Genomic DNA, 23,456 nt, shown 5'->3' with positions numbered 1-23,456 from the left:
TTCTTTGGAATGTGACATTATTAAAGAGATATACTTGATCTCGGTTTTAAACCTTGGAGACAAGAAACCACGAGTGGGTTTCTTCAAATGAAAGTGTCAAACAGGAATAGGCTCTGGCAGGGAAATCTATCCTGAAGTGCCAACTCGCTCTCCACCGAGGCGGTGTTATCAGGTTGACCTCCAGCTCGCTGGGGAGTGCTCTAAATGTGCAGTGCTGCTGGCCAGCAGCACGTATTCTGGGAAATTCTCAAAGATTGATTTACTTCCTGGGGAAATGCTATTTATTCGCATCTGTTTTCAAGGTTCTTAAGGGGGGGAAAAACAAACAAACAAACAAAAAATGCTTGTCTTCCCACTGCCTACAGGCAGGCTCAGAGAATGACATTACCATGCCTTTTAAAAAGTATTGAATTAGCTGGCTAATAATGTTTTCTTCTAAATTATTCTAAAAAGAAAAATAGTTGGCATGTATTAGGGCATGTTTTACATAAAAAAAGCAATTTTGGTATTGACTGAAATAATTTAAATCAATTGTTCTAGTTTTAAACAATAAAGCATAAAGGAGGAGAAAAGCCCTTTTCTTTACAGCTATTCTCATGGATTTTTCTTAAGAGATACTTTTACACATTAGAAAACTTGTAAGAAACGTTTCACTATATTTACACACACACACACACACACACACACACACACACACACATATATATATATATATATACATATATAAATGTTTTAGTTTCTGTACTATAGGATTAATCCTCTTGGTGATTATGACAATAGCCTGAAATTCTTGAGGTTACTAAGAGTTCCTCATTATTTACTTTGTTTTTTTCCCCCAGTATATTATTTTAAAGTGTTGGGAAAAAAAAGTCCTACTATGTAAGATTCTGGTGAAGTTAATCTATATATGACAATTTACAAGACAAAATTATTCATAAATAATTAAGGCTTAAATTCTTCATTTTTATTTTCATTCTTGAAATCTGTTTTATTAACTAAGACATAATAGAGATGTTAAAAGATTCATATGATTGTAGGTATCAGAAAAAATACCTAACTAAATTTAAATGGCATTTTAGAAAAATCATATCTAGATTTGTTTTATGTTATTCATGAGATTCCATACATTATTATAACATCAAATACATCAAAGCTTCATAGCTATTCAAGCTAGTTCTGACCATTTCATACTATTACATTCTGATTAGGGACATCATGGCATTTACTGTGCTGCTTTAAGTTCTATATTTTGATCACTAGCTCCCTCACTAGAATGTAAGCATGTGAAGGAAATTGAAAATATTTGTGCAATTGAATGAATCTATTTGCAAAATGTTATTTATTTTTCAAATTGGATAAGGCTGTTCTTATTTACCATGGAAATGGTATTATTTACAGGCAAGAAATTGAGCTTCATTAAGGTTTAGCAGAACAGAGGTATGATAAAATTTCAAGGAATTATTAGGATAAATGTTCCAATGATCTCCTATGTGAATTGTTCCTTATATTACATATTTGACAACAGTAAACAGCTTCTTGTTCATTATCTGCTTACAGTCATAATAGGTTTAGGTAATTTATGCCCAATTAAATTATAACTACTTGATTATAGAGGTCTTATGCTTCATTATATGCCTTAAATTCCACAGCATACAGTATAATGACCTGTTAAAGATGACACTTAAGTTATATTTTTTATTGATTATAGTTGGTATAAAAGTATAATTCAACTCTCAACTCAGCAAATGTTAACCAAGTGCCTTCTATGGCCAACACCATGCTCAGGCCTACAGCTAACAGTGAGGAAATACAGTCCCTCACTGAAAAAGGTTAACAAGCAGGTGTAATAAGGTGCTTATTCTTATTATTAGAATAAGCAATGTCATTAGGTGGAGTACTCATGCTATAGGAGAAACTAGTCTCATCTTAAAGTTTAAGGAAGAAGGTAAAGAGGTGATGATGACAATAAGAACTGTAGGAAAGTGTAGAGGTTGGGCAGTTCCAACAGTGAAGTGCACATTTTCCAGGCAAATAGCACACGGAAAGACTCAGAACTGCCAGGGGACATGAAAATCTTGAGCGCCAGCAATATTGTTAGAATATAGAGCTCAAGTGAGGGAATATTATACTAAGAACTTTATACTGAGCTGAGATTAATTTCTTATCAATATCTTTCTTCTTTTAGCTCTCTGGCTTGGATAAACTAGCCACTGAATTACTGTTTTTTGAGACAGAAAATGCAGGGGGAGAAATAAGTTTGTGGACTAACATCAATTTTATTTTTCGATACTTTGAATTGAGATGCTCTTGAAGCAGCAAAAATATCAAAATAGTATCATTATTTCCAAAAATATGAGGAAATGAGGAGAAAGAGCTCTGGTGGAGATCAATATACTTTGGAAAGTCATCATTGTGTAGATGATAATTGCGGCCAGATTGGAGGTTGAAATCTCAAAGATGGTCAAATATTCATGAAATCTCTATGAATGGATAGTTTAAAAAAATGTGAAAGGACCTATGAAAGAACCCTTAAAAACACCAAATAGCATTTTTAAGGCTGGACAGATAATGTCTTTACCGAGGCAAATGCTTAAGTAAATCACTAAAACTGACAAGATCTATTCCTAGGAACTCTCTTCTGTGTGGTTCAACAAAAGTACAGTTTGAAATAAGAATTGGAGACATTAAATTGGCTAAATTATTTAACAAAAGGAACCTCTTTCATTTTTTCAGGAAATTGTTTAAATCATTGCCAAAAGTTATTTTACAAAGTAATAAGCATCTCACAATAAATCAAATAATAATTAAGCATACAAGAAAGCACAGCATCATGAACATATGGTAGATGATGGAAAAGACTTTTTATATACTCATGATAACAGATTTCTTGTACTAAGTACCAGAGATTTTAACTATGACTAGTATGTTAAAAAAAAAATAACATGAGCTTCAACATAGTTTCATGAAACAGAAACTATAAAATGTTATGTAGCTGACTTGTATGGAAAATAGAAGTTCAAGAAAAAATATATATATAACAAGGAAAATATAAAACTCAATGAAGTAGTTAGACAACAAATTAGAAACATATAAAGTTGGAGGAGATGTCAAAAAATATGCCAAAATAACACAAGGAAACAGAACATAAAGACTATGATGAGGTTTAATGTGTGTTTAACTGGCGTTCCAGAAAGACAGGCAAGAGAACAGAGAACATATTTTAAAAGGTAACAACTGGAAATTTTCCAGAACTGTCAAACAACATAAATCTTCACATCCAACAACCTGATAAATTTCAAACACAAAACACACATACACATACACACAGATATGCCTAGTCATATCCTTGTGTCACTTCAGAAAACTAAATTCAGAGAGATGGTCTTAAAAATTGCTATAACAGGGACGCCTGGGTGGCTCAGTGGTTTAGCACGGCCTTGGGCCCAGGGCGTGATCCTGGAGTCCCAGGATCGAGTCCCGCGTTGGGTTCCCTGCATGGAGCCTGCTTCTCCTCTTGTGTCTCTGCCTCTCTCTGCGTGTCTCTCATGAATAAATAAATAAATAATCTTTAAAAAATTGCTAGAACAGAAGAAGTTAAAATCAGAAAAAGGAGAATCTGAGAATTGATTCTTTACAGTGATGATAATGTACTGAGAGAATCTCTGTACTTAGAGAAATTGTCACTAGGAATCTATAGCTGTGAAAATATTTTTCATGGAGATAGTACCACTCTTAGGCCACTTAATGGCAACTGTGACTTCTGTCCTAACCCTTTGGCTTTAGGGTTTCTTTTCCAGGCCTTCTTAACATGTGGCTAACTGACAGGGCTCTGAATCTCTGGGGACTTGGGGATATGACCATCAGAGCCTAGGGCCTATTTCCTTCTACTTATGCTGTGTAGAGTTATAGAACCCCAGAATTGTGCCCTTCAATAACTTCAAGTCACTCTTTAGGCCTATGCAGGTTAGGCTTTCTGCCCTAGGCTTTTCTGCCACTGGCTGGATGATAACCCTACTGTAACTCTTGTTGCACTCTCAGGCTTGAGGAGGAGCTGAAAGGTGGCTCTTTGAAGAGATGGGTGGGATTTTGAGCAGAGCACAGTCACGTGGCCATGGTGTCCACACTCAGGTTCTTAGGAGCCTCTGAGGTCAGAAAATGTAGGAGGGAGGAGAAGAACCAGGTGTCTCCAAGTATATTCCTGGACTGGGCTCTAAAAATATTAACAGGATTTTCAGAGGGTTTGTTAACAGTAGAATTTTGTTAAATAATTATTAAGGCAGTGTTTCACTCAAAAGCAAAAATGAAAAAGCAATTAAGAAACATTCAAATATTCAAAAAAGGAAGGGTAGAAAAATAAAAATTAAACAAGACCAACAGAAAGCATAAAACAGGAAAATAAATAAAATAATTAAAATTATCAGTTGTCAGCTTAAATCTAAATGATACAAATCTTCTAGCAAAAGAATGGAGTACCAGGGGTGCCTGGCTGGCTCAGTTAGTTAAGCATCTGCCTTCGGCTCAGGTCATGATGCCAGGGTCCTGGAATCGAGCCCTGCATTGGGCTCCCTGCTCAGTGAAGAGTCTGCTTCTCCCTCTCTCCCTCCCCCTCATTTTCTCTCTCTTTCTTTCTCTCTCTCTCTCTCTCTCTAACTCTCTCAAATAAATAAAATCTAAAAAAGATATAGAGTACCAGACAAGATTTAAAAAATACTAATCTTTATACTGTTTAAAAGAAACATATGTAAAATATAAAGAATGAAGAATCTTGAAATCCAAGAACACACACACACACACACACACTTATACAATACGCACACAGTTGTGTACATAAATTTATATTTATTTACGCATAAATTCTGCACAAAAGTGGTTGTATCTATATTCATATCAGACAAAAGAGACCTTAAGGAAAAGAGTAATAGTGGCTATCTATATGAAAACTGCATGGTGATTAAAGCTTCAAGTTAGCAGGAAGATAAAATAATTTTAAGTTAGCCTGTGTCTCTGAATATAGCTTTAGAAATTATCTTTGAGTCAAGGTTCTCCAATTTAAGCAATAGAAAGAATAACCAGCTTAGGTAGAAAAAACTTTTGATACAAAATGAAGTGATTAGCTCATGATATCTGGAGGGCAGGAAGACAATGAGGAAACAGAAAATAATTCTAGGCTTTCATACCCGCACCCAAGGACACAGTGCCGGGAGCAGTCAGGGTCAGTGGCACAGTGCTGCCTGAGATTGCTGCTGCCACTGCCAGGCGCCAGTGACCCTTCAACTGGATCTGCCTTTATGAGTCAACTGCATACTCCCGGTTTCATCTCTGGGCTACTTGTTTAAAATCAGAAGTCCAGGGTAAGAGCACTCTTTTGTGTTGCAGCTTTCAGAAATCAGGGCAGAGGTATCTATCTCTTTGGGTTCCCATATTGGCAATAATGCAATATTATGTCCTCCTTTTTTTAAGTTTTGTTTTGATTAGGGGTGAGGTAAAGGGCTTCAAACATTTAGGTAATTGCCTTCATTTTCTGAAACACTAGCAATTATGTAATTTCCTGAGAAATCTATGACCACTTAAAATGAGGTGTGTGTGTGTGTGTGTGTGTGTGTGTGCGCATAAGAATGTAAAATAGGGCTACAACATCCCGAAAACCAATTCCTTTCCATGTTCTTGGCTACACACAGTCACATGCACACCTATACACATACGATATTTAGTAAAAATGAAATGAAATGACAGGGTAAGAAATACTAAGAGTATTGCCATGGCAAATAACGGAATAGAAACTTCCCTTAAAACCATAGCCTAAGGTTCAAAGAGGCAATTTTTCATGGAAATTACTACGGAGAAGGAATTCAACTTGCCTTTTCATGCCTAACTCTGAATGGTATTTCTGAATCATTGATTCACCTACAAAGAATGTTCCTACCATAACCTGAATTAAGAGAATGATATTCAATTTCCAAATAATAAATAACTTGTCTCATATCCACCTGGACCACACACACACACACACACACACACACACACACATACACACACACACACATTATATAGGATTGAGACCTTCATGTGTGGAGCACTGCTTGTTATTATCACTTACTAAAGTAGTCTTAAGGGGAGGCAGGTAATTTGACAGGGAGAGGCAGGTTGACAGCTTCTCATCAAATATCAAGCATTGGCGTGTTTCCTCTGTCAATCTGGATTTGACATTTTAAAAGTATCTTAACATAGGTCTACACACAATAAAACAGCAACTACAAAACCATTTTTTTTTCTTATTTAATGCTGAAAAATGCCTGTTGCCCAGAAGGCAGAATTATTTTAAGAAAAGCATCACTGCTTTAACTCTGGGAATATTGGCAGTACTAACAAAAAATCATTTTCAGTAGTTCAAGACATTGGATTTGGCTCAGAAAGAAAAAATCATGGTGTTTAATAAGAAAATTGTGTTTCTGTGAATAGAGAATTTCTACTGATAGGTTTAGTAACCAACCTGGATAAAAGTGCTACCTATGTGTGTGTGTCTAAGAGAGGGAGAGTGTGAGCTTAGTCACTCATATATGTGTATGTATATAAACCATAAGTATAACATAGAAGCATTGGCACCATGTGTCTCATAGGCTCTTTTTTTTTAAATGAGGGCTTTATGTGCTCATGAAAAATAGAGAATAGAAATGACCGTATATTTTGATTTTACAGAAAAATAAGTACATTCTTAATATAAAAATTAGTGATAGAATCAATAGTTTTCATTGTATTATCAACCTAATAAAATTGTTTTGATGTCATTTAATTGTTACAAGCTGAGGAAAAACAACTTTTCATAAATAATAGCAGATTTCAGTGTACTCTTCAGTGTACTGGAAATGTATTAGGAAATGAAGGCTTAATACTCATTATCTCTAAAATTTCAAATTAGATTATAAAACTATGCTAAATTATCATAATTGAAATAATAATCAAATTATCTATTTACTAGTATAAAAAAGGCTGAGTAGCAATGCCTTAGGATAGCAAATATCAAGTCTTGTTTAAAATACTAGATCTTTCTTGTGCTTTAGTAAAGGTGGTATTACTCTCCTTTCACGTACTACATTTCTTAGGGCTTTCTTTCCTCAATGTTTCCAAATTAGTATTTGCCAGTTAGTGGCCCTCAGCTTTGGTATGAAACACAGAATTAGGGAGAAGTTAAGAGATATTGATGACCAAATATGGCTGCTACTCAGAATCCTCAGCAATTTCCAATTTGCCTGTTGCAAGATGATATAGTATGTAGGATAATACTCAACTGATTCAGAACTGTGGTGTTTTCCCTGCAAACTTCTTTTGATTATACAGCCTGATGTCTTCTGTAACTGTTTCCATGACCTTCCAGCAATAGCCTCATGATCTGTCTGCACAGCCTCTGCTCTTTCTACATGTATGAAAACCCTAAGTACTTTATTAATTCCTTTTGTCTCATAATACTTAGTGTGCCTCTGTTCACTTCACAAAGTATAGAATGATGATCTTCACTAAAAAGATGTATTGCTTAGATCTTAGTGTCCTACATTGGAGACCTATAACTATGATGGGAATGAAGTAGCTTTGAAGCATCTGCATACTTGTTATCTCTATGTGCCATCTTAAGGCAGGGCTAGCCCATTATCCAAATAAACAATGCAAAAAAGCAACTACAAAAAAAAAAAAAAAGCAAAAAGCCTTCCTTTCATGTGGAAGTTAATAACCTAAATTTTATTCTTTAAAGCAATTCTTAGTAAGCTTTTGCTCTTACATAGGAATGTTTGAAGTGGTTTTGTTCAAAACCATCATATATATCTGTTGTGAATAACAAATCTAGGGCTGTAATCTGTACCAAACTATGCTTTCCGTTCCCCCCACCTAAACCATGCTGTTTTGTTGTTCTTTATTAATTTAACTTCTATCAGGTCTTCACTACTGCCTTCAAGCAGAGAATGATTATCATCTTTTGGCTGAGACAAAACTTAAAAAGTAGTCTTTAAAACAAAGCATCCATGTTGACTTTTTGGAAAAAATAAATGAAGAAGATCTGACTCAGATAATATTTTGTCCTTTTCCTTCTAGTGTAAACTGATTGTGAGTAAAGACCGAACTTTGTTCATCAACATACATGCCTTTTACCTCCTCAACCACAACATACAGTACGGTGCCTTGAACATAGGTAGATATTCTCTAAATGCCTTTAATTAAAATAATAAAGTTTAACTTCAAGCAAGCTGAGATACAGGGAGGTTTGTTTGATAGAGAACTATACTGAGTAAAATTTAAAAATCTATGGTCAGATTATGCTTACTGTATAAATGTGGTAGGACCAGTCCATGGAAGAGTAAGAATAAGAACAGAATGCCAAAGATAGTCCATATTTAATAGGAGGTTATTAACCTTCTTGTGCAATTATGTATGTACACATCTGCATAGAAAAAATCATTTTATTTTACTTTTTTGAACTTGACAAAATGATTCTATATCTTTCCTACATTTTGGTGCTTGCAATAATCTTATTTAGGAGAAATAGCCACTACTTATATAAACAAATTCAAACTTCTCATATAACATGTCCTCTAAGAAGCTTTTATTTTCCATCTCAAATTATTCACTCTCCTCTGTGACTCCATTTTATATTACACTAAATCTTATCATAGTAATTTTGGCATTTTATTGTACTTATTTCTCTGTCAAACTGTCCCACTCCTACAATGAGCCTACCTTGCAGACCGAAAGTAAGCAATAGAGAAATACATACTTCCTGGGGTGTCTGGGTGGCTCAGTTGGTTAAGCATCCAGCTTGGCTCAGGATATAAGCCTGGGGTCCTGGGACTGAGTCTGAGTAAAAAAAAAAAAAAAAAAAAAAAAAAAGAATAAATACAATATTATATATATATACACACACACACACACTTCCTCATGAACTAGTATAATTCCAAGAACATTGCTTGTTGAATGAATGAATGAACAAATTTTTATTGAATAAATGTTTGGAGAAACTTTTTTCCCCGTATAGGCTTCTACATCAAACATTATTCTTATCTAAAGTTTTGGGTAGTGGGATCCCTGGGTGGCACAGCGGTTCGGCGCCTGCCTTTGGCCCAGGGCGTGATCCTGGAGACCCGGGATCGAATCCCACGTCGGGCTCCTGGTGCATGGAGCCTGCTTCTACCTCTGCCTATGTCTCTGCCTCTCTCTCTCTCTCTCTTTCTCTCTCTCTCTGTGACTATCATAAATAAATTTAAAAAAATTAAAGTTTTGGGTAGAATGTTCATTGTTCCTAAATCAGCCAAGGAAAATGTAAAAAGAGAGGACACAGAGAAAGGTAATAATGAATAGTTAGCTCATTACTTCCAAAGTGGATTAGACGTTAATTTACCTCTGCATACTTGTATCTGTTGTATACAATTGTCTGTTTTCTTATACAGTAGTGGAAAATATATTTTTGTTGGGGAAGAACCTAGCAGGGAAAAGGATGAGTATATGGTAGATGATGACATGGTGTTTTTGTGACGGGATACAATTATACATTGAGATGAAGCTCTTTTCTCTGCCATGAGGGTGAACTATGCATCATTCTGACTCTTTAAGGAAGAGAAATGCTCAGAGCATCAGATGATAGCATCTCTGGGAGGGATGCTGGCACTTCAGAGTGGCGACTGGCCATGGCAAGGCTTCCATGAGCAATGGTGTGTAGAGCAGGTGTGGGCTAATGAAAGGTAAAGGAGTGGCTGGAGAGCAGGGTAATAAAGCATGGGGACTATAGTTCATTCACGCTGGGGTGTGTGCAAAAGCCTCCTCCCAGCACCCTGAAGCAAGTACAAGATGCTGTGGAAAGAAGAGCTGTGTTCACACCATTACATAGGTCAGTGCTATCATGCTCCAAGGCATTTAAGTAAAAGGATTTGAGTAAAAGGTTTTGAGGACACAACTAAAATTGAAAACTATAAATCTGCCCCCCTCCCAGCAGAATTATGTGATTTTCTCCAAGAAAACTCAGCAGCTCAGAAGATGGAAAATGTGATTAGAAAGATCCAGGTTGAGAATGCATTCAGAGGGAAGTAGAAGAAAGGCAGGATCACAGGAAGACGGAAGATATGAGTGATAGGAAGTGGCCCAACATGATGATGAGGCTCATTAGGAATGTTAAGCCAGGAAGCATGATATGAAAAACTATACGTAAGTATATAGAAAGAGAGATTTAAGACCGAAGTGAATGAACGGATATATTTAGTGAGGATAAGCATCTGTTATTAGAGATGGGGATTTGGAATATAATTCAGTTTATGGGATTATAAATCCTTCCTTTGGCCTCAGGAGGAGTTTACTGAAGAAAAATGATGTGATATCATTGTCATAAAAATATTAAGAAATTTAGAATGCAATAAAGTTACTCAGGATAATGAAAATCGTGGAAATTGAGAAAAACAAAATGAGTGGCTCATCATATTCTCCTTGGAATGAAAGGCTACAGCCTGGTATTTAGAAGATATATTGATTAAGAAAAGTAACAGCTATTCTTAATATCTTCAAGTCTCATTCCTTAAAATCAGGAAGCTCCCTTTTCGATACAGCATAGTGCAAATGACTATGTGTTAGGGTGATAAAGGTGCCCAGGATTATTCCAGGCAGGACTTGCTGGAAGATAAGAGATAGGAGAGTGAAGAGATTGCAGTGAGGTGTTTCAGAGGCCAGTCCTGAGGTGGTACACAGAGGTTCACTTCTTTTTCCTTGAGTGGAACTCAGAAGGTACCATGTAATTGCATGAGAGCTGGGAATTATAGTTTGTGTGCACAGAAAGAAGAGGATAAATATGACTAGTGGTAAACACCAGCATTCTCTGCCAGGGCAGGTGATGCCTAAAATTTTGCTATGTAGTATGATTTTACTGTGAAAGACAATGACAACACAAAGGTTGTAGTCTGGAAGGCTCATGTAGATCTGGAAAAATTCTTGTCTTGTCCCCAGATAAGACTTTTGTGAGAAAATAAGTAGCCTTCCAAGCCTGTTGTCAGGATAAAATATTATTTGAATAGTGGGCCCTAAATATAATCTGCGACAACAATGGGAATATATTATCATTTTTTAGGTCATGGTATCAAAGTGAGGATTATTGTCAAGTGATTGAGGAGAATCAGGAGAGGGAAGACTGGTTGAGGACCTGAGCTCTAATGGATGAAGAAAACATTCTCTCCCTTGGTACCATGGAATGATATAGGAATGAGAGAGGACAATCTGACAGGGAAAGAAATGAGAGAACACACAGGCCAAAGATTTCAAGTATAAATTCAGAGAAATAAATTACTTAATTGTCTGTGAATATTACTGTCAACAGGTGCCCCATGTATCAATAGTTATGAAGGCTCAGAAGTAAATCACTTCTAACAAGCATCAGCAACATTTCTGGTGGTTATATTTCTGTGACAAGAGAATAAAACAATATCTTATTTATTATATTGAGGAAATATTTAGCAATGGCATATCATGATAAATTTTGAGTTATTTTTTATTCTCTACAGTTTTACTCATTTTTCAAATAATACATGTTTAGGATCTCTTGTGATATATTTTGTTTGACCCTACTAGAGAAAAAAATGTGGGACACCGCCCTCAGACTACTTAAAATACAGTAAAAATAATCATGGGTATGCAGGTAAGTGCCACAAATGAAAGAGGTATGCATAAGTATGTACACAAATATGACTGGAATAAGAGAAATATGACTTAAGTGGATAACACAGACACATATAATCATGCCCGTCTCTCACACATGCATTAGGAAGCTTGTCTGGCTATCTGAGAAATATGTGTGTATATCATGGGATAGTAAATAAAGACAGGGAAGAACAGTGCAGAATGACATGCTTCCTCATTAGTGGTCCTTTCCAGGGAAATAGATTAGTTTTGTGTAGATGAGGAAGAGGGAACACCTGTGGAATTGGCAGGAGACAAAACTGTAGAAGTTGGCACCTACCAGAACATGAAATACCTTCAGCTCCATATTAAGGCATTTGAACTTATAGGGGTCCACTGAAGAACTGTAAGCAGAGAAATTATTTTACCAATGAATGTCTGCAAAGATCGCCCTGGATATGGTGCGAAGAGAAGTGTGAGAATGGGTATTAAATTTATTAGGAAGTTACTCCAGTGTTCAGGTAAAACTGGTAAATCCTAAATGAGGGTAATGACAGGTGAAATTGAGAGAATTGATATAAAAGATAATAAGAATGTAGACTCTGTAACTCTGGGGCTTATTAAAAATATAGGATGAGGGATGCCTGGGTGGCACAATGGTTGAGTGTCTGCCTTCGGCTCAGGGCGCGATCCTCGGGGCCTGGGATTGAGTCCTGCATTGGGCTCCCCCAAGGAACCTGCTTATCCCTCTGCCTATGTCCTTGCCTCTCTCTTTGTGTCTTTCATGAATAACTGAATAAAATCTTTAAAGAAATATATAGGATGAGTGAGATCAGAGAGACTTGGAGTGATCTCGGCTGGGTGATTTCATTCACTGAGACTAAGAGAACAAGAGGACAAGAACATATTATAAATATCTTGCTTTGAGATGCCTACGTACACATGCTTAGACTTTTGATATGACATTCAACAGAGATGATTTATCATACTCTGAGATTTGTCAGCATTTACATGGCACTAAAAGCCATATTGTATATGAGGTCATCTAGGAAGACACATATAACAAGAACAAATGCCAAGGGCAAAGACTTGGGAATAGAAAATATAAAAGATGACTGGAGGAAGAAAGTAAGGAGAAAGAATGAAATAGATTCAGGAGGAAAATCAGATATTATAAACTCAGAGAAATAAGCAGAAAAGTTTTGAAAAAGAGAATGGTCAACAGCTGCAAATAATGTAGAAAGCTTGAAGAGACAGGAAAGTATTGATTTAACTTTATGAGCAGGATGACAAAACCATTATCTTAATAATACAAATATCAAAATATCAGAGGCATTACAGAAGTCAGGCTGTTTTATTTTTTTTTATTTTTATTTTTTTCAAAAGAAATGCTTCTCTTTGCAATGCTTTTCTTTAGCAATATCTAAACCAGAAATTTATAAAACTGGACCTCTATTTTTTTTGTAAAAGTAATTTGAACATGCTTCCATGCATATGTATTTAATATAGAAAGAGTAAAGATACTGCTCAGGATCTTTGTTTAAAAACCAAAAACATATAATGTTTGTCCTTCTCTGATTGACTTATTTCACTCAGCATAATACCCTCTAGTTCCATCCACGTCGAAGCAAATGGCGGGTATTTGTTGTTTCTAATGGCTGATTAATATTCCATTGTATGGTCTCATTCATTTGAGGAATATAAAAAATAGTGAAGGAATAAAGGGGAAAGGAGAAAAAAATGAGTGGGAAATGTCAGAGAGTGAGACAGAACATGAGAGACTCCTAACTCTGGGAAACGAACTAGGGGTGGTGGAAGGGGAGGTGGGCGGGGGGTGGGGGTGACTGGGTGACGGGCACTGAGGGGGGCACTTGATGGGATGAGCACTGGGTGTTATTCTATATGTTGGCAAACTGAACACCAATAAAAAATAAATTTATAAAAAAAAAGAAAATTGCAAGTCAGTTTAACAAGCTACCATATGGTTTAAGTGTGAATTTCAGAAGTCATCCTTTTATTTTATTTTTTTATTTTTTATTTTTTAATTTTTATTTATTTATGATAGTCACACAGAGAGAGAGAGAGAGAGAGAGAGAGAGAGAGAGGCAGAGACACAGGCAGAAGGAGAAGCAGGCTCCATGCACCGGGAGCCCGATGTGGGTTTCGATCCCGGGTCTCCAGGATCAGGCCCTGGGCCAAAGGCAGGCGCCAAACCGCTGCACCACCCAGGGATCCCCAGAAGTCATCCTTTTAAAACGTTCCCTTTGTATTAATAAAGTGAGAAAGTGAAAAAAGAAAAACAGAAAAAAGTAACAACAATAAAATAAAAACAAAAAAAAGTGTGACTGGAGAAGAGTATTATCAAGGAGATATTCAATTAAAATTACATATCATACCCAATAGTGAAATACAGTATAGAGTATGGAAGTTACATGATTCCTATAGTGGATTTTTAAAAAATATTTTATTTATTTATTTGAGAGAGAGATAGATATAGCGAGAGTGAGCCCAAGTGGGGAGGAGAGGGAACACAGGCTTTCCATTAAGCAGGGAGCCTGATATGGGGCTTGATCCAGGGCCCTGTGATCATGACCTGAGCTGAAGGCAGCTGCTTAAGGAACCCAGGTGCCTCCCCCTCCATTGTGGATTTAATACTTAGAGAAGTTTCATGAAGAGTTGAAAGTAAGTGATTTTATTGTGGATATAGACTTTAATCAACTGAGACTTTTCCAGAGGATATGACTAATTCTTTTCATAAAATAGACTACAAAACTGACTACTAAGCAAGCCACTGTGGTTATAAGGACACTCTAACCATAAATATATCATTTGACAGGTTTTATCTTGCTAAAACTATATAATCAAGCTAATTTCTTATATGGTTAAAAGTTTTCTTTTTCTGAGCATGGCAAATATGACTATAACAGTGTTCTAAACATTGAATATTAACACAAAGGTCTCCTAAGTAGTTATGGAGGTCATTGATTTATTTTAAGTGTTAGCTTTCTTAATAGCAATTATATATTCTCTGAGGATTAGGATAAAGACATTTTATTATTTTCCTTTGTAAAATAAGATACCAAGACTCATCAATTATAATGGGAAAACTAGAATGCATCCTCTTGTGAAAAGCTTTCTCAAGCAATCTCAAGGAATAAACAAGAATGAAGTAGAGGGTGAAGAGGAAATGACTTGGCAGAGAGTAACCATAATCATGCCATCTTCACATTTATGATAGACATGCAAATGAAGACATATCATAATTACTCATGGACCCTAGAGTTTAGGAAAACAGGTTTTGAAAAATTCAGATACAAGTTATTTATTTCATATCCCTGAAACAGACACTATTTCAGAACTCTGGAAAGCACTTAAAAAAGTATATCTCTTTGTGCAATTATATACTTATTGTAGAAAAAAATGGAGGTGTATTCTAAAAGTTAGTACAACTGCACTTCTCACAGAAGTGAGAAAGTATTTAACCTAAGTTGGAAATGAGGAACATAAGGCATATGAGGTATTTACCATAGAATTTTAAGAATAATATTGATAAGTTCCAAGCTTCAATAAAGTTGATTTTATTATATGAGCATGAATAGTTGCTAGGAATTGCAAAGATTACTTTATTAAATATATCTAGAACTAAATGATGATGTAAGAATAGTTGAATCATTGCTTGAGGCCGACAGCTTAATGTTTATGGATGATATTGCAGTTGCAAAATCCACCAGCTCCTATTCACTTCAGTTTTCTCTAGAAAATAAGATTTTTTGAATTTAAAAAGATATAGGAAGTATTTGTAAGAATGAATTGAAATGTAAGATGAAATAGTGATTGTATGATCCCTAGCTTCTCTTTATAAATTCAAGTCTCTTGGCTAAGAATAATTATATCTCATTATGCTGAAAGTAGCTGCAAATTAATTTCTTGGCCATGGCAAATAATCACTGACTAATGGTGAAAACAGTAGAAATTACCAGACCACTGAGAGCAGACAAATGTGATTATTTTAATTATTTAAATGTTGGTTTAGAAATAGATAATTAATCAATATTTTAATAAAGGTGACATAACCCTATCAGTTTAGATTCATATTTATAAAATATACAATATTTGATTCTTAATATTACTCTATTAAACAACTGTGTCAGTAAATGATCAGAGAAATAGAAAGCAAGAATAACAGCTGAAATTAAGAATATCTCAACATAAAGGAAAAATACAGAAGATAATTTAAATACTAAGCTTTAATTCTGTAGCATTTAATATATTCATCCAACCCTCAAATCAACCCTGTAAGTTAGATATTGTTGTATGTATTGTGATTGTTAATTTTCTGTAAACTTAATTGGGCCAGAGTACTCAGTATTCAGTCAAATATCCTAAGTGTGTCTGTTAGAGTATTTTTTGATAATTTTTTAAAGATTTTAATTATTTACTTATTAGAGGCACAGAGAGAGAGAGAGAGGCAGAGACATAGGCAGAGGGAGAACCAGGCTCCATGCAGGAAGCCCAATGTGGGACTCAATCCTGGAACTCTCGGATCATACCCTGAGCCAAAGGCAGACGCTCAGCCACGGAGCCACCCAGGCATCCCATTTTTGGATAATTTTAACTTTTAAATCAATAGACTTAGTAAAGTAGATTGCTTTTGCTGATGTGAGTGGGTGTCATCCACCAATCAAAGGCCTGAATAGAACCAAAGGCTGAACCTCTTCCAATAAGAGAGAATTCTTTCTTCCTGAATAACTTCAAGCTTGGACATTGTTTTGCTTTGTTTTGTTTTCCTACCTTCAGACTCAGTTGAAACATTGGCTCATTCTGGGTTTTGAGCTTTCCAGCTTTCAGACTGTGCATACACCATCAGCTCTCCTGGGTCTCCAGCTTGTTGACTACAGGCCTTGGAATTTTGAGCCAATTCCTTGTAATAATCTCTCTTTTTCTGTCTCTGTCTCTCCATTTCTCTCTGTCTCTCTGTCTCTATCTATATCTATGCTCTTTGTTACTCTGGACCCAACTGATATATATTAGGAGATCTATTGGTTTTGTTCTTGGTAGAAAGAACTCTGACTAATACACATATTTATTGTTGAGGTAACAGAATCCTAGAGGAAATTATTAAAGTAAATGTAACTCACACAGCCAGGATCTGTACACTAAGACTCAAATCCACATCTCAATGATTCTAAAACGTCAACTACTTGACTCACCTTAACTCCAGCACAGACTAGAAGATGAGGTAAAACTCTCAGAAGATATAGTTGAATGGGTTAAATAAAAATGCATATGCTCTAAGACACATATTGAAATGATCCAACTGAAGATAGAGACTAGAGCAACACATCTAAAAAATGACACGTGAGGCTCATTCTTTTTTTTCATTCATTTCTTTCATTCATTTCTCTCCCCCCCCCCCATTTATTTCTTAAATAAACATCCATTAAGCACTTTTTTCTGTGCCAGGCACTTTTTTAAGAATTGGGGTTACAAACATTAAAGGAAAACCTCTGGGACGCCTGGGTGACTCAGCAGTTGGGCATCCACCTTCAGCTCAGGGTGTGATCCTGAGTCCCAGGATCGAGTCCCACATGGGGCTCCCTTCATGGAGCCTGCTTTGCCCTCTGCCTATGTCTCTGCCTTTCACTCTCTGTGTCTCTCATGAATAAATAAATAAAATATTTGAAAAAATAAAGGAAAATTTCTGATCTCGTATAGTGTACTTTCTAGTAGAGGAAAAAAGCAAATAATAGCAAAAAAGCTATCCTATATGTATATACAAAAGTTGTTTATATACAATTAACAATATAATTAAGGAAAAACATAGTACGTTAGATGAGGGTAAGTGTTTAGGAGAAAAATGAAACAGGGAAGGAGGATGAGCACTATTAATAGGAAGGTTACAGTTTCTGATTGATTAATTAGGAAAACCTTCATGAGAGTAATGACTTGAAAGAGGTGAGGAAAATAGCAGTGTAAATATCAGAAGAGGCTTTAGGAAGTCATTATTTTTTTAATTTCTAGTAACTTTTATTGAGGTAAAATTCAATTAACATAAAATGAACCATTTTATAGTGTTCAATTCAGTGGCATTTAGTATATTCATAGTTTGTGAAACTATCCTCTCTATTTAGTTCCAAAACATTTTCATCACGGCAGAAGGAAATTCTGTACAGGTTATGCAGTCACTCCCCATCATTCCCCCAACCTTTGACAACCATTAATCTGCTTCCTGTCTTTGTGGACTAACCTATTTTTGATACTTCATGTAAATGGAATCATAAAAAATGCAGCCTTTTGCATCTGGCTTTCAGTTTAATGTTTTCAAGGTTCATCCACATTGTAGGGGAGAACAACCAGTGAAAATACCTACAGCAAAAGGAGGCATCGGATGTTGAGAAAGTAACAGAAGATGAGCTCTAACAAGTAATGAGGCTGATTATGCAGGAGATTAGCTATTATGTGTGAACAGTGTACAGGGCAATTTAATACCAATGACAGTATTATGTGAGAGAGAGTTGAAAGATAAGGCGGGGCTTCCATGTAATAAGATGAGGCAGAGGTTTCTCACATCATTGAAAAATTAAAAAGCCAGGAGAAAAACATGAGGAGCACTGTTGTCTGCAAAACTAGGAAAGGCTATTGCACATTTTACAACGTGACAAAGCCCAGAGCATGTCCTGAAGCACCAGTATAAAGCCCATAATCCAGGAATAATCAGAAAACCATGTAAATGGAATACCAAGAATAATTGTATTAAGCTAAAGGAGGAATTTCAAATATAATTATCAAATCAACTCGGTCATGTCTGTGGCTTGCTTTTATGAGCCAAACTATGGTTTATAGGTTGTTTGGGGGCAAGTAAAGATTGAGAGACAATTTACAATATCCCTTTTCCCTTAACATCTTTCCTCTTACAGGTATGTTGGGATGGGGGTTCAGGCTTTACCACGGTGGAATGCTCTGAGAAGTTCTAGGTTGTTTTTGAAATTAAGATGGTCTCCCATGTCGAATTCCACTAGAGGAGTTTCTCCGACCTTGGATAGCCTCAAAGGGATAGTATCTGGTTTGTGGTTTGGTCAGAAAAACTACATATTTATGAGAGGAGGGATGTCAAATAGCAACCCATAGACAATCTCCCACAGTGCTAGTCTATGGCTAGCAAAGACTCTAAACTGCTATGTCCTATTTCAGAAAGTAGCATTAATTAGCTATAGCTTCTCTAAGATACAGCACATCATCCATATATAAATGGAATTGGAGGATAATGTGCATTATGGGGTCATTGCTTTACTTCCACCTAAGCATTCAGTCATTTTTCAGCTTGACCTTGGAACACCACATAATAAATGAAGGATAACTTTGTTAACTAATTTTTATCATTAAACAAGTAAGGAGTTGACCTGTGAAAGAAGGAAAAAAAAATAGAAAATCTTTCTGTGAACGTATTTTGAAGTAATGAATTTTATCCTCATAATCAGGACTTTGCAATGACTAAATGTATGTCTTAGGGGACTTAAGAATTCTTTCAATAAATTCCTTAAGCATAGCCAAAAGTCTTTTGTAGAGAATATAAATAAAGGGTTAAAATAATATGACTTCGGTTAGCTTCATTTCTGTACAACAGCCTCAAATTGAAAGACTCAAGCTTCCACCCTACCCGCCAGCCAGCGTGAGCATGTGGGTACACACACTGATTATCAACCCTCTCTAAAAGTAAATGTTTATCACTGGCAGATTATTTCCCCCATGTGGTGATTCAGGCACAGGGTGCATCCAGGATGTGACTCTGCAATTCCCAGAGCCCTACTAATCATCATCCCTACCTGGAATTGAAAGAGTAAGGGGGACATTTCTCTTTTAAAAGATTTGGCTCCCACATAGCAGATACCACTTCTGCTTACATTTCACAGTTAGAACTCAGTTATATGGCAATGTTTAGCTGCAAGGGAGGTTGTAAAATGAGGTTAGTTACCGCTAAAAAGAAGGGGAAATATATTTTTTGGTAAATAACAGCATTTGCCACACAAGCTATTGGTTGTTCATTGCCTGAGTGACTACAGAGATTCGGTTTTATAAGTCTGTGTACCATAGTTAACCAAATGGTTATGAACCCATGGGCAATATTTTGGCTATTAAAGATATTATAGATTTACTATGAATAAGAATTCATCCTGTGAAATTAGTCTAGTTATTTTTATAATAGGATTTTTATTAGAAACTTGAATAACATGATGTGAACATTGTATGTCTATTTTGTCAGATATTTGACAAAGTTTCTTAAGTTAGTTTGCCTGGGAAGTAGAAATATGAAGTGAATTTTGGCTGAGTTACATAAATTAACACCTGTTATAATAACCATATTCAAAGTGTGCCAATAAATATACTCAGTATTAGTCTCTTGGGATGTCTTCAGTGATGTAGCTCAGGGCTCAGATTTGACTCTGTAGACATTAAATATTTTAAAGACCAAAATATTTATTTTATCATCCTTTGCCACAAAGTAAAGCAAAAGAGTATGGTTATGGAAGCATAATTTTTGAAAGATCTGCTCAATCTGTTACCTGGTCCATAATAAAACAATGAAACTGGATATGGACAACTAGACACTACTATTCTAGTCCATTTGCAGAACAACTATAGATAACTATCAGTGAGGAAGCTGGTCTGATTATGGATCATGTGAAAAAAAAAAAAGTTCAACAAGCCATCACTATTTCATGACCAGAAAAAAAGGAAAGAAGTAGTTCTTTCTGAATTCCATACTCTTGTCAGGGCATATCTGGGGTGACCTTTTATTCTAGGCCCCACATTTTAAGACACAGTGGAAGATGGACTATGTCCCAAAGATATGCAACAAGGAAACCAAATCTTATAAAGAATAACTGAATAAATAGAGATTTTATTATTTGGAAATATTAAAAGGCAAAGAAATATCAGAAAACTTTTCAAGTGACAGAGGGATTGGGCATAGGATAGCTGACGAGGAACTAGTGAGCAAATTATTTTAGAATAATTGAATGACAAAGAACAATCACTAATAATGGATTATTCTGACACTGTGCCTTAGAATTTAGGTGAGGTGTCATATTTGAAAGGGGATGAAAAAAGTACTCAGCAGTCACTAATTCCTCTCAATTCTGAAACCTCACTAGGCAAATGTTGCCAGATCCCCCTATCTGCAGGTCCTATGTGTTCCTTAGGATTTGGTTCTGCTCTCCGGTAGAGTTCCCCAGCGTGTTTTTCTCCATGGTTCTGCTGTTTTCAGTTCAGCTTGCTCCTGATGAGTTTGGTTGGTTTAGGAGAGCCTGCCTGGCATGACATGACTTAGCTTCCCACGGTCTCCCATTCCTCTCATTCCCAGGCTCATTCGAGTGACAGTGGCAATGCTTTTTGAGGCCTGGACTATAAACTGTCCATAAATATATAAACTGTATACTGTCACTTTCACTGTTTTCTGTGGGCCGAAAGCTCTCACAAGGTCAGCCCAGGTTCAAGTGAAGTGACAATATAAATGACATAATAACAAGGAAAGGTGGAGAATGGTGTAATTTTTATAATATATGTGCATCAAGAAGCAAAAGATAATTATTATATATGACAAACATGTACTCTGATTAATGTAAACAATTATTCTGGGCTCTAATGCTCAAATGTTGCCTTCAGTAATTCTTACTTAAATTGGGAATATAACAGTAAGTTAAAAAAAAAAAGGTTTAATCTCTAAAATTAGCATTTCTCATGGGAAACATTTTCTCAGAAATCTGTGGTTTCTAGCGGCATAAACTCCCCTTTATTAGAGAAAAAAGAGTTTAGAAATATGTAATAAAGGACTGACAGAAGGTTTTATTAGAAAAATATATTACTGGTAATGATTTGTACAAAATCTACAATATATTTAATATGGGTTAAACTTCTAAGACTTTCTGTCTTTGATCTATTTAAAATCCAATTTAAAGATAAATCTTATATACTTAAAAAGAAAATCAGTTGTACCAGGCAGTGAATTGTAAATGTCAAATTAGTTGTGTATAAAATGAGTTCTGTAAAAATTCAAAGGAGGGTAATTTAACTAGTCTGTCTGAGTGATCAAGAGACTTCTCTTGTCTGGTGAACAGCATAAGCTAAGGCTCAGAGAATAATACACACATCATGGTTAAAAGCCACTGAGAAATGTAGTGGAGTGTGTGGAAACCATGGAAAAGCAATGAAGATTAGCTGAAATTTAATCACATTTGAGAGACTTATGTAAAAGTTAGAGTCGTTAGGCATTTAAATTACCAAAATGTGAAACATTAAAAAAATATGCAGGAGAGTTAAGTAATAAAAACATATTTTGAGAACACTAGGTGGGGCTAACTTTGTATTTAAATTAGAAACTAGGGGTTCTGGGGATCTCTGGGTGGCTCAGTGGTTTGGCATCTGCCTTCAGCCCAGGGCGTGATCCTGTAGACCCAGGATGGAGCCCCACATCGGGCTCCCTGCATGGAGCCTGCTTCTCCCTCTGCCTGTGTCTCTCATGAATCAATAAATAAAGTCTTTAAAAAAAAAGAAACTAGGGGTTCCTGGGTGTCTCAGGAAAAACAATATCAGGAAAAACAAACATAACTAGGGTGGAGGTACTAACGGGAAGACAGGAGCCTTATTGTCTTCACAGAGAGCTCGAAACATTCATTGTCAATTTTTCCAATTTGAAACCACAGAGTTAAAGCCACTTTCCCTGATAAATCTGTTGGTCAGCTAAAGAGCAAACTGCCTTTCTCGACAGTTCCCTGCCAAAAATTCACCCAGAAAAAAAAAAAAATGTGAGACTCCTTTCCCACAGACTCAATTTTGCCCTTATGGCTATTACATTTCCCTAGTATGTTTACAAACTCTATATGATCGATGTCTTTGGTACGTGAGAATATTCAGGTGTGCTCTAACTGAACATCTCTGAGTTATTTTTTGATGCTGCTGACAAAAATATGGCCAATGATGTTTTCCACAAGAAATACTACCTCGTACTGCTTTGATTTCCAAATCCCAGTGAATTTTTTATATGAGTGTAATTCACAGCTCCATAGAGAAATTCAGATCCTGAGTAGCTGGGCAGTGGGAGAGGTTTTTCAAAACAGAATTCACTATATGAGGGATGCCTGCGTGGCTCAGCTGTTGAGCGTCTGCCTTTGGCTCAGGGCATGATCCCAGCGTCCCAGGATCGAGTCCCACATCGGGCTCCCTGGATGGAGCCTGCTTCTCCCTCGGCCTGTGTCTCTGCCTCTCTCTCCCTGTGTCTTTCATGAATAAATAAATAAAAAGTCTTAGAAGAAAAAAAAAGAATTCACTATATGAGGACAGGTGCCGATTATAATCAAAATATTATTAAAATTTATCCCCAATAATGAGCATCCCAGGATTGCAAAATACTTATGTATCATTTTTCTTACATTTCAATATTTATCTATCATTTTTCCTACATTAAAAATATTTCTTGGGGATCCCTGGGTGGCTCAGCAGTTTGGTGCCTGCCTTTGGCCCAGGGTGCCATCCTGGAGTCTCAGGATGGAGTCCCACATCGGGCTCCCAGCATGGAGCCTGCTTCTCCCTCCTCCTGTGTCTCTGCCTCTCTCTCTCTGTCTATCATAAGTAAGTAAATAAATAAATAAATAGATAAATAAATAAATCTTAAAAAATATTTCTTAAATTTATCAATGTTCCTCAAGTGATACAGAACAACATATTAAACGGTTTCACCCTCACATTTTCCCCTCCTTTCTTATAACTAGAATAATAAAATGTTGATTTTGAGGGTGTTTATTTAAAAAGTTATACTTTTATAG

This window comes from Vulpes lagopus, chromosome 6, assembly GCF_018345385.1.
Source record: "Vulpes lagopus strain Blue_001 chromosome 6, ASM1834538v1, whole genome shotgun sequence".
In the NCBI taxonomy this organism is placed as follows: Eukaryota; Metazoa; Chordata; class Mammalia; order Carnivora; family Canidae; genus Vulpes; species Vulpes lagopus.
The sequence above is the reverse complement of the archived record's forward strand: the minus strand, read 5'-3'. Positions refer to the sequence as shown.